Here is a 12,027-nt window from a genome sequence, read left to right on the forward strand (position 1 = left end):
ATCAAATCAAGTTGCATAAAATTCTGTTATGCTGATGGCCAGCTACTCGAATAATTCAATGATTTAAATGACGTTGTGAGTCCCTCACAATTTGCCGGTTCTGTACTCATGCAAATAGTGTTTATAGTATATTAACACAACTTTGTTGAAAGGGAGTGCAAGAGCTGAAAAACTACAAAAACAAGAGTCGCTAGAAAAATGACAAAATAAAAATCAAAAATGTTATTGTGAGATATATCTAACGACTGCGTTTGATAACAGTATTACGAAACTGGAATTTTGTCCTGACAAAATGTTCTGACAGTTATCGATATATATTTAACGATGTTTCAGTTAATTAATAGTAGAAACTAATTGAATAATCGCCGGCCCCGGTAACCGTGCGGTTCTAGGCGCTTCAGTCCGGAACCGCACGACTGCTACGGTCGCAGGTTCGAATCCTGCCTCGGGCGTGGATGTGTGTGATGTCCTTAGGTTAGTTAGGTTTAAGTAGTTCTAAGTTCTAGGCGACTGATGACCTCAGACGTTCAGTCCCATAGTGCTCAGAGCCATTTGAACCATTTTTTAATTAAATAATCGTCTTTTAAGTGAGACTGGTTATCAGAATGAAGGAAGTTTGACCTCATGCCTCGATTGAAATACGTCAGTTGCATCAAAAAGGTTTTTTTTCTTTTAAAATAAGACGAGCAGTGTTCTCATATCATGCTTCTCGGGACTTGTTGATGGAAGCCACTCCCCACAAACCCTATTACATCACTGTCAATAAGAGGTGGTTTTAATTTCTAATATATGCTAGTAAAGCTGAGTATATAATTTCTAAAGGAGAAACTAAGTATGAAAACTTGAATCACGCCAAGAAAGCTAACAAACGAAATATAGTTAAAAAGCTCGGGACGGATAATTCCATGCAATTTTATGTAGTCGCTGAGTGTGTTATGTTATGTTAGAACCACCTTTTATTATGCAAAATTTTAGGTTATACCTTAATTTTTTAACTGGAGCACTTTATTCGGAATAGATCACATGGTCCCAATCGAACTCAGATTTCTGGTAAACACAGCGAGTGCAATAGAATTATATCACAAAAAGTGCATATGTACACACAAGTACTCCACTGCCCTCACGACCGCCTGTACATCCAGTACTGAAGAAGTAAATTTTGCTATTTGACTAAGATCTTAACGAAAATTATAGTATTATCAGCTCTGTCTTCCAAAACTGAAATTTTCGCACGCATTGGATGACTGCATGGCGTATCTAGGACCAATACACTCGTTGACTGGTTACCAAAGTCCCCTGATTTGAATCCCACTAAAGATGTGGGTTGTGGGAGGAATTATTTCGATCTTGAGTCCCGTAGACGAAGAACTTTGTTGAGTCTTTGCCACAGCGATTCTCTACTTTTTATCAACTGTTGTGAATATAGTTTGTTCCGATGTCCGGGACGAGTTTCCTGATTGTAATCGCTTTGTAACAGCTACGGTAAACACGTTAGTGATGTTGTGAACAACCTGTATGTGTTAGTGCGTCAGTAAAGAGGTGTGTAACGTTTTGTCCAGTTAGCTTACTACTGACTGTTGACCAAAGTATAACCTCTTGTACTTGGAAACAAATGGGTGGTTGTCTGCAGAATGCGTGACTGCTCAATAACTCAGCGCGGCGAATTCCCGCCAACTTGGCAGTGGTATTTTCGCTTGCAGCTGCAACCGACGGGGCTGTCTAAGGAAGTGTGTCAGTATTATTAACATTTGGTTCGGGGACCACATCATTGCATGAGGCGTTCATGCACATTGTCTTGCACTGCTTATGGGTGGAGGGAATACCTTCGTAGACAGCACATGCAGAAAGAGTATGGCGAAATCCTGTGTAGAGTTCCGTCTAGGCAAGTAAAAGGCGTCCACTAGAGGAAAGGCTACTCTCCACGACAAAACACTCCATTACTTGACTCATTTCTCTTTTTTTAACATTTAATGCCCTCAGGTATTACGTATTTTTGTGTAAATGCATTCGAAAGATTATATGATATTCACAAAATTATATGGTTTCCTTTACCAATCATCTAAACTTGCTCTCTCGCCCGTTTTATGCTATCCTGCAATTAATTGCATCTGCTACTTTTGGAAGAGGCGTGTTCCTACTCTGTTGAGAAAACTGCCCCTCTGCCTCCCCCCCCCCCCCAAACACACACAAAACACACACCTATCTCTAGTTCTGCTGGCCTAAGATGATATAAAAAAAGGAATGTAAACAGTTTTTACGGCCCGTCGGCACCGAGGTCGTTAAGAGAGAGAAGCACTATCTCAGAATGGACAAAGGACTCAGCCGTGATCTTTTCTAAGAGACCATCTCAGCATTTACCTCAGCTGATACAAAAAAATCACGGAAAGCATAAATTTGAATGACCGGGCGAGGGTTTCACACCTGCTTCTCCTGAGTATGAGTGTACAGTCTTAACTAATCGGCAATAAAATTAAATATCTGATTGTTTGTGGTAGAGAAAAATACAAGTAATGTGTGTCCTACAAGAATGCACAGAAACCGAACTTAATTTCCCGTTCTTTGCCTGTGGGACCATCATGCATCGATTTGGACTCGTATCTGATGCGTCTTTCTTCTTGGTGGATTTAGCATCTGTATCTGTTCTCACACGCCCTTCTTCTGAAATCATGTCGCAACAGTCTAATTAAATCATCTGTGTCTCCCCGAAAGCTGGAAACGTGTTAGAGTGGAAGAATAATAAACGTCACCGAAGTTCGTAAATTAATTGAATTCAGGCTATCATCAGCTGCAGAACCAAAAAGAATGCCTCCATTATCCAGAGCTCTCATACCCTACGTGCAGTCTTTCGCACTTAATCCGGTAGTGCGGGCCGCGAAAGTGGAGTAAGCGTGGTGCAGTTATTTTTCTATTAGCGCCATTAAGAACAGCTCCATAACCAAGTGCAAAAGACACGCTAAGTGGGACGGCGCCATTGAGTTAGGATGGCACTGTAATGCACGTTGGGCTCTCCTAGGAACAGAGTACTCACCCTAAAGTCGCGTTTCCAAAGTTCAGTATTTACAGCCTAGTCTAACAATCAAAATTTCCGCAGCCACAAATTTTCGACAGAAAAATTAAACAGTATATTCATCAATCCGTTGCTTAACAGCATACAGAGAACGGGCGGTAGCGATTTCCCCCAGAAGATTTGGCATCTCAGGTCTCTGAATCACGCTATTGTAGTCGTGTCCGACCGGGAGGTAGCTGCTTCGAACCCTGGCGGTGAAATACAAATCCATTGACAGTAATTGGCCGAAAAGGAGAGAACTATTGGTGATGTACACCTGAAGATCACCAGTCTGTATACACTCGTCAGGTATGTACATTGCTTTACAAAGAAAGTGAAGCAGACATCAGGAGAGGAAGAAGCGAAATAAAACTTCATGGATTCAGAGGGTACATGATGTTATTTAAAGGATTACAAAGTCGAGTCAAATTTATAAAGAACTTGGCAGTATGAACCTATTAATCAGTAAGATGTTGCACCTTCTATAGTCTGGATGTATGCGCTAATTTCGTTGGGAAGGCTGTTATGAAGCCGTTGTATTGTCTCCTATGGAAAGCAAGTCCACAACTGCTGTAACTGGTTCCTGATATCCTTGAGATGGAGATGACGTCGGAGCTGGTACCACATGTGTACACATGACTTATTGGGGACAGCATGCACTTTGAGTAGCCGATTTTGACCAGAAAGTCGCTCGTGTAAAACGGGCTTGACAGTGGACGTGAAAAGGCAGTTGATGAAGATAACAGTGTGTAACCATGAATGTGCACAAATTCAGATTGCATGTAGAATATGAGCCAGATTCCTAATTGAAAACAAGGATCTCAACGACGGATAAGTAGCCAAGCAAATACGTCATCAGAGACAACAACACTGCTGTGAGCGATGTGCGAAACTGGTCACTTCGATTGCCCCAGTAGGTTCTCTGCGAAGAGGGGGGAGCCAGCTGCCCGCGTGCCCGACGCGGGACAAAGGATTGTCGGTAACGGTCGGTTCCTGTGTGCCGCGGCCAGTCGGACAAAAAGACAGAGGGGTGCTGGGGGAAATGAAGGTACGTGACGGCATTTTGGAGGAAAACAGAACGGAGAAAAACAGTGCACCTCTGAACAACAGCACCACCAAGCATATCAAAAGAGACAAAACAGTAACAAGACCTAGGACAACGGATCGCAAATGATCTCAATGAAACTGTAGCTCCTGAACAAAGGAAAATCAAACTAGATAGGTCATAATACCCTTGCAGGAAAATGTTCTGCTGGAAACATTTATCGATGAATATTAGCACTGTAACACAGTAGTGAGACCGTCAGTCCTCTATCCCTAGCCAAGAAGACTCCAATAAGACACCTCGAATTACAAGAAAGGAAATTCCTGCGACAACGGAGGGACCATGGATTCTACCAGATTCGAGACGATAGTATAAACGCCACATTGAACTCTACTAACGGCAGGAAAAACTCACTGATGTCACCAGAAGAAGCTTCCTAGCCACGTATATAAAAGGCATCCCATAGGTTTTCACATTAGATCTTCTATATACCCAACAACGGTAAGGCCATTGTTTCCATATGGAGCAGGCAAACACAAAAAGATCTTGCAGAACTTAATCTCAGGCAAGTCATAGTAACTAACATGGATGACTTATCACTTAGGTATTTTAACCAGACCCTTCCTTACCAAACCTGACAGAGAGAGGACAGGAAAAGGTCCAAGGATTTGAAGGTAGAGCTCAGCAAGAAAATGAGGCAAGCCATGGCTAAAAAAAAGCTCAGTGTACTAACTAGAAAACTGTTACTAAACTTCATCAACTACTTTTAGTGTCTCATATTCTAATCTAATTCCCTCAGCATCACCTAACTACATTCCATTACCTTTCTTTTACTTTTGTTAATGATCATCTGATAATCTCTTTTCAAAGCACTATTTGTTCCGTTCGTTTGTTGTTCAAGGTTCTTTACTGTCTGACAGAATTACAGTTCAGTTAACTTTTGTTAATGATCATCTGATAATCTCTTTTCAAGACACTATTTGTTCTGTTAGTTTTGTTATTCAAGGTTCTTTACTGTCTGACAGAATTACAATGTCATTGGCAAATCTCAAAGTTTTTATTTCTTCTCCCTTATCTTTGACTCCTTCTCTAAGGCCTTCTTCGGTTTCCTATACTGCTTGTTCAACGTAAAGATTGGGTATAGGCAAAAATTTTGTTTCACTCTCTTTCCATCTGCTTTCTTTCATGTCCTTCGACTATTATAATTGCTGTCTCGTTTCTGTACAAGTTGTAAATGGCCTTAGACTCCCATCATTTTATCCGTACCACCTTCAAAATTTCAGAGAGTATTTCACTTAGCATAATTAAAAGCTGTTCACAATTAAATGCAGAAAAAGAAAACAATAACAGAGAAAAAGTTTATTCATAAATCAGTGAATAATAAATGAGAGAAACTGTTGAAAACAAAGTGAACAATAATTTTGAATATTTTAATGCTAATTAATGAAAAAACTTGGACAGAGAGACTTCCACGTTAAATATATGTAGTCACTCAAAAGAAGCTGTTAATCTGCTTAGGGTTCGTTGCTATCTCTGACATTAGAAAATTGATGGAATATGAAAATCGCTCTTCCCATCTCAGCGATAACACATTATTTATGGATCATTTGAAAACAGCTATGCCTTGCGTAAGTGAGCGCATGTGTTTGAAGCAAGGGCGGACTGTGAAGCACGCCAAAAAGAAAAATAGAAAAGGTTTAACTCAATCACATTTGAAACATCCTATGCGAGTTCTGGGAAGCTGTCACCAAGAAGGAAATGTAGCTACCTACTCCTTTCTACTCTGAAGTGCTTCTAGTGATTTCGGTCCTGTATACTTTCTTATAGAAATTTTCAGACGCTCAAAATAGATAGATTTCTAGCCGAACACTTCCTTCTGAAAGAGAAAGCCTAACATGGATAGTAGGCTGACAGACACACCTAACGTGGATAAAGAAATGAACACTGTCAAGGATAGTTTTACTTACAGAATATACAAGCGAGAAACGAGAGAATGTGAAATCGTCTCGGCAGTTGGCACCAGATGTTTTGCAGGGCAGCAGCGATCCTTTTAGCACCTGAACAGCAGCAGAGGCTGGTGAACAATGAACCGCAGTCACACGTGAAAGCGTGTAAGGAAGCCTGACGTGAATGGGAACACCTTGTAGCCCATGCTTCCTGGATACGTACGGGGTGACGCGCGCACACGACCGGAAAACACGAATGATTTGTCACGCTTCCGAAAACGAGAGGCTGGTGTCGCAGAAGAGTCAAGGACGTTTTTACGTGCCTTGTAGTGAGTAAGGGTGGGAGAGGAGGTAGTGGGGTGGGGGAGAGAGACCGGATTGCCGGTAGGGGGGGGGGGGGGGACGCAGACGAGGAGAAAGGAAGGAGAGCGGCCTTGCGACGTCTCGGAGTCGGCACACACGGCGTGTCTGTTCTGCTCTCGGCGCAGAACGCCCCGCGCAGTGCGCTCGACAGCGAATGGCCGTGTTTCACGCCCGCATGTCTCTCGAGGGAAAGTAAAAAACTGAGCAGTCGCGCCGCAACGACAAAGTCACCTGCCCCACGGCAGTATGTCGCTCCAGGAAGACTTATGCAAAACAAGATTCTCGTCTGGCCAAAGACATTCTTATTCAGCTATCATTTCGTAGCGTAGCTCGGCAGCCGAACTAATAAAACGTCATAAATACAAAAAAGCAGACTTCCATCTTCGCTTCAGCCTAAGATAATTTGCTTAAGTGAGATCCTTCGATCGTACCACATCGCAGAAAACACGTCTGTTGTTTCCAGAATGAGATTTTCACTCTGCAGCGGAGTGTGCGCTGATATGAAACAGAAGTGAAGCTGTGAGGACGGGGCGTGAGTCGTGCTTGGGTAGCTCAGTTGGTAGAGCACTTGCCTGCGAAAGGCAAAGGTCCCGAGTTCGAGTCTCGGTCCGGCACACAGTTTTAATCTTCCAGGAAGTTTCACGTCTGTTGCTGTTCAACAATGGACACATTTCTTCCTTCGGTCCACTTAATGCGCAGCTTGTTGCGCCAGCAATATATCTCAAAGGCGTCAATATGCTGCTTGTATCTGGCCTTATGTGTCAATGTTATGCCACCATAAAATAAGGTGGAAGATACGAGTGTTTACTTCCCGTGTTGCAGATGGTTAACCCAACATAGATGAAAGAATGTACGGCTTCCAATAGCTTTAATCAGTATCTCCAGGCGCCTTTCTCCTCGAGTCAACCTAAAAATTCTCCAGTTCTTGTGCGAAGAGATGGAGAAAATCTAGAGAAAGTAATCATGGAAGATCGAGGGCAAGAGCCTGGGGGAAGAGCAACAAGCAGGTAGATGGATCAAGTCAACATCTCCGGTCTGCCTCTTCAGCAGGCTATAAGAGAAGCTGATAACCGACTGGGGTGGAAATGCTTTCTTCGTGGAATAACGGTGTCCAGCAATGAGCACAATGACTTGTGATGACGACAATGATGATAATAATGATGCCGCTTGTTGTTGCTCGCTAATTCAGAGGGTAAGCATCAGAAAACAGGTACTTGATTCAGTCCTCAGTAGGTCTCAGATTTTTTGTCACTTGCCTACATCCAAACGCACACTCTGCAAACCACAATGAAGTACGTAGCAGAGGATACCTAGCATTGTACCACATGGCGCCTTCTTCTCGTTCGAAACAAGTATCGAGCGGGGAAAAGACTTTGTGCAAGCTGTAATTAGTCTAAACTTGTCCTCGTGCTCCCCACAGCGGGTTCCGGTACATTTCTAGATCATTCAATAATACTGGTTCTTGAAACATTGTTACTAGTCTGTCGCGGGATAGCTGGCGTCTCAAAATTCTGGTTTTTCTTCATTTCCATTGGGGGCCGAACCGCACAATAAGCCTGGGTTCGGTGTGGGGCGGCGGTGGGGTAAGTGGACTGCTGTAGCCGGTTGTGGGGTTGTGAACCACTGAGGACTACGGCGGGGACGAAGCCTCTCCGTCGTTTCTAGGTCCCCAGTTCCACACAATACAATAGAATACAAAAGCTACAATTGATTACAAGTACTCGTAGTTCTGCTCCGATCGTACTATAAAACCCACGTGGTCTGCATATACTGTACGTTTTATTATGCTTCAGTACAGGTTTAACGAAAGACTCTTGAAGATAGACGTAAACTATACCGAGAATGTGTATTAACAAAATTTCAGAAACCGTATTCAAATGATTACTGTAGGAATATACTACAACCCCTAACGTATCGCTCACATAGGGACCGTGAGGATAAGTTAGAACAATTACTGCACGCACAGAGGCATTTCATTCAAAAAATCATTTATCCCGCGCTCCAGGCTCGAATGGAACAGGAAGAAACCCTAATAACTGGTACAGTGGGACGTACCCTCTGCCATGTACCTCATGGTGATTTGGAGAGTACAGATGATGTTTGAAATTTGTAATTCATCATCCCGCCTAGTGGCTCAATAGCTATAATAAACAGCGGCACTGACGTGGGGCAACGATGTCGAACCGACCTGTCAATAGGTACCTGTCGGGTAAATTGTCTATTGATGATAACCCTGGAACTCGTGCTGTTACACATAATTTTAATCATTTCACTGAAGTTCTTCCGAATTCGAGATGGTTCAGTACTCGGAACAAGAAATGGTGAGAAATCAAATCGAAGGTCTGTCACTGGTCTATAGTCAAAATTGCTGCTTCTGGTCGTGATATTGCACTATAATAACGATTAGGGTTGTTAAAACTCGCATCTACGTCTATATTCCGTAAGCCACCTTACCGTATGTGGCGGAGGGTACTTCCAGCACCACTATCTTATCCTTTTTTTACCCCATTCAATTCGCGAATGGCGCGTGACAAGAAAGATTTTCGGTAAACCTACGTATTAGCTCTAATTTTTAGGATTTTCTCGTTGTGGTCATTTCTCGAGATGTATGCGGGAGAAAGTAGAGGGCTACGCAAAAAGAAGGAACAGATTTCAAACATAATTTCAGACTACAAAAGATAGAAACACAATTCCAACGCTCCTGGAGAGACAAAAGCTCAAATTTTAATGCCTTCAGTGTGAGAATCATGTGTTACAGGACAAATATCAAAACGGTGGCTTATTTCCTGCCACACACGAAGCAGGTGGCCTCTCGTTATCGCATTCACAGCTTCAACAATGCGATGTCGCAGAGTTTCCAGAGAAATTCTCTAAGCACGTCCGACGCTACCTGGATGATGCCATTCCAGGACGTTGGGTTGGAAGATGAACTTCATCGCCGGTGGCCTCCCAGGTCTCCAGGCCTCACACGTTGTGACTTTTATCTGTGAGGTGACGTAAAAGACCGCGTTTTTATCCCCCTCTATTCCTGACACTCTTGAAAGTCTGCAACATCGCATTGCTCAAGCCGTGATTCTGGATACCAGCTGCTTCGTGGGTGGCACGAAATGAGCCACCGTTTTGATATCTGTCGTATAAAACATGATGCTCACATCGAATGCGCATCTTTTTCTCTTTCCAGGGACGTTGACATTTGTGTTTCTATCTTTTGTAGTTTGGAAGGAATAAATGTTTGAATGCTGTTCCTATAACGTGTTGCTAGGTCTCTTCCCGGAAAGTACTCTAACGGAATTTGAATAACACACCTTTCCGTGATGCACAACGCCTTTCTAGCAGCATCAGCCACCGGAATTTGTCGAGCATTTCCGTAACGCTCTCGCGCCAACTCAGCGATAGCGTGACGAAAGGCATCGCTGTTCGTTGGATTCTCTCTATCTTTTCTATTAACCCAACCCGGGAAGGATCCCAGACTTGTGAAAAATACTCGAGAATCGATCGAACAAGTGTTATGTTAGCCATTTCTACTGTGGATGAATTACATTTCCTTAAGGTTCACCCCATCAATCTCAGCCTCGCATCTGCTTTTCCTACAGTTTGTTTCATGTTTTCATTCCACTTTAGGTCGCCCCGAACGGCTACTTCTAAGTACTTTAGGGCGGCAGTGACTGTTTACAGCGATTTTTCACCAGTAGTTTGGTCCATGAAATGTATTCGCAGTTGCGACTATGGACAACCATCAGCTGTATAGTGGAATGACAAGAATAAAAATTTGCGCCGGACCGGGTCTCGAACTCGGATATCCTGCTTATCGCGAGAGGTCGCCTTCTCTTTTCTCTCTCTCTCTCTCTCTCTTCTCTCTTTCCATTTTGTTCGGTATTGTTCGTTGCGTTTGGTCTCAGCGGACGTCACAAGACATCCGTTCAAGTTGATCGTTGATTCTTTTGCTCAGTTTTCTTTATTACAGAGAGCGAGCAGCCGTCTGTCCAAACACGCTGAGCTACCGTGCCGGCAAAGATGATGATGGACACAAAATAGCCAGTCCCCTGCGGGGAATCGAAACCGGGCCCCCCGCTTCTCATTAGGCTATCCGGGGACGACTCAAAGCCGGACCCAAACTTCCACATGTCGTCAGCCACGTGTTTACAACTTGCACTTGTACATTCATTATGTACTGTATATTCCAGTACAGGGGAGGCACTTTAATTGAAAGTCGCTTGCCTGTTGTCGGCGGATAAATACGGTATTCCAGTGTGCTGTTCAGATGTGCGATGCAGTATTCATTCGGACATGCTTCACTCTTTTTAACAATACAGGCGCTGTGATACACTAATAGTACAATCGTACACTAGTGGATTCCTAGTCTATTTATGTGCACCACGTTACATTTACTTTCGTTCAACATCAATTTCTAATCCCTGCACTAATCATTCATCCTTAGGAGGTGTTACTGCAATTCGTTATGGTCTCCTGACGTTGCTACCTTGTCATGGACAACCTCCTGGAACTTCCGACGATATCCAGTAGATGATGTTCATACAGGATGAACCAGAATTCCACCGACAAACTGTCATAGATGACAGAATGGACAAAAGCAAGGAAAAGACGTGTAGTAAACGTGGATTTCAAAACGCACACCTTAAGAGATACGAGCTGTTCTTCATCTTCGCTAATCTGATATGCAGCTCTTCTACTAAGTGCTCTTAGCTTTCGATATTTTGAGAGGTGGTACAATTAACCAAAAACACAAAACAAATGAGTGGTAAACACGGACCCTAAAGCGCGCACGTTAAGAGGTGTGGGTACTTACAAGTCTTCGCTACCATTACGAGCATCTATTCTACTACTAACAGCTCTTAAGGTGTGCATTTTTGAGCCCACTTTTACCACTTTTTTTTCTTGCTTCGGTCCATACTACCGCCTCTAAAAGTTTGACGGTGGAGTTCTGGTTCACCTTACATGAAGTAAGCAGTAATGGTCCTATGACACTTCTTTGGGGTACTCCTAAAATTACCTTTACGTTTGTCGATTTTGTTCCGCTAAGAGCGACTTGCTGAGTTCTTTCTGCAAGTAAGTCAGCCTGAATCGTCTAACAAGTCTGGTCCGATGCTCGCTAAACTCGTGTTTTGTTCACTAAACCTCAAGTCAAGGAACACGGGATCAACCTGGGTGTCCTTGCCTTTCGCATCTCAGTTACTACATTTATACGGGCCTACCAAATCCGGTTTTCATAAATAGGTTTTCCAATACTGCTTCTGGCTGTCATGTAACACACACACACACACACACACACACACACACATTCACACAATCAAGCATACCTCACGCACACATGATCACCATCTCCGGCAGCTCGGCCCATCATGTATGCACACCTCACGCACACATGGTCACCATCTCCGGCAGCTCGGCCCATCATGTGTGCGTGAGGTGTGCTTGATTGTGTGAATGAATGTGTGTGTGTTTCCTTTTCTGCCGAAGGCTATGGTCGAAAGCTAATGTCTAAGTGTCTTTCAGTTGTGCATGTCTTCAACTTAACGTGTCATCTTTACTGTAAGTAGCAACGTTAACTTTTCTTTATAGCCGAGCGGTTTCAGGCACCTTGTTACGTGCCGTGGGGCTGCCCCCGT

At 43.4% G+C, this 12,027-nt stretch overlaps 1 protein-coding gene across 2 annotated transcripts in view; it reads right to left on the bottom strand.

The window, feature by feature from the left end:
• Positions 1-12,027, bottom strand: part of LOC126242436 (uncharacterized) — a 140,351-nt gene that overhangs the window by 105,589 nt on the left and 22,735 nt on the right. The gene's annotated exons all lie outside the window — the stretch shown is intronic.

The sequence above is a fragment of the Schistocerca nitens genome, chromosome 1 (genome assembly GCF_023898315.1).
Source record: "Schistocerca nitens isolate TAMUIC-IGC-003100 chromosome 1, iqSchNite1.1, whole genome shotgun sequence".
NCBI lineage: Eukaryota > Metazoa > Arthropoda > Insecta > Orthoptera > Acrididae > Schistocerca > Schistocerca nitens.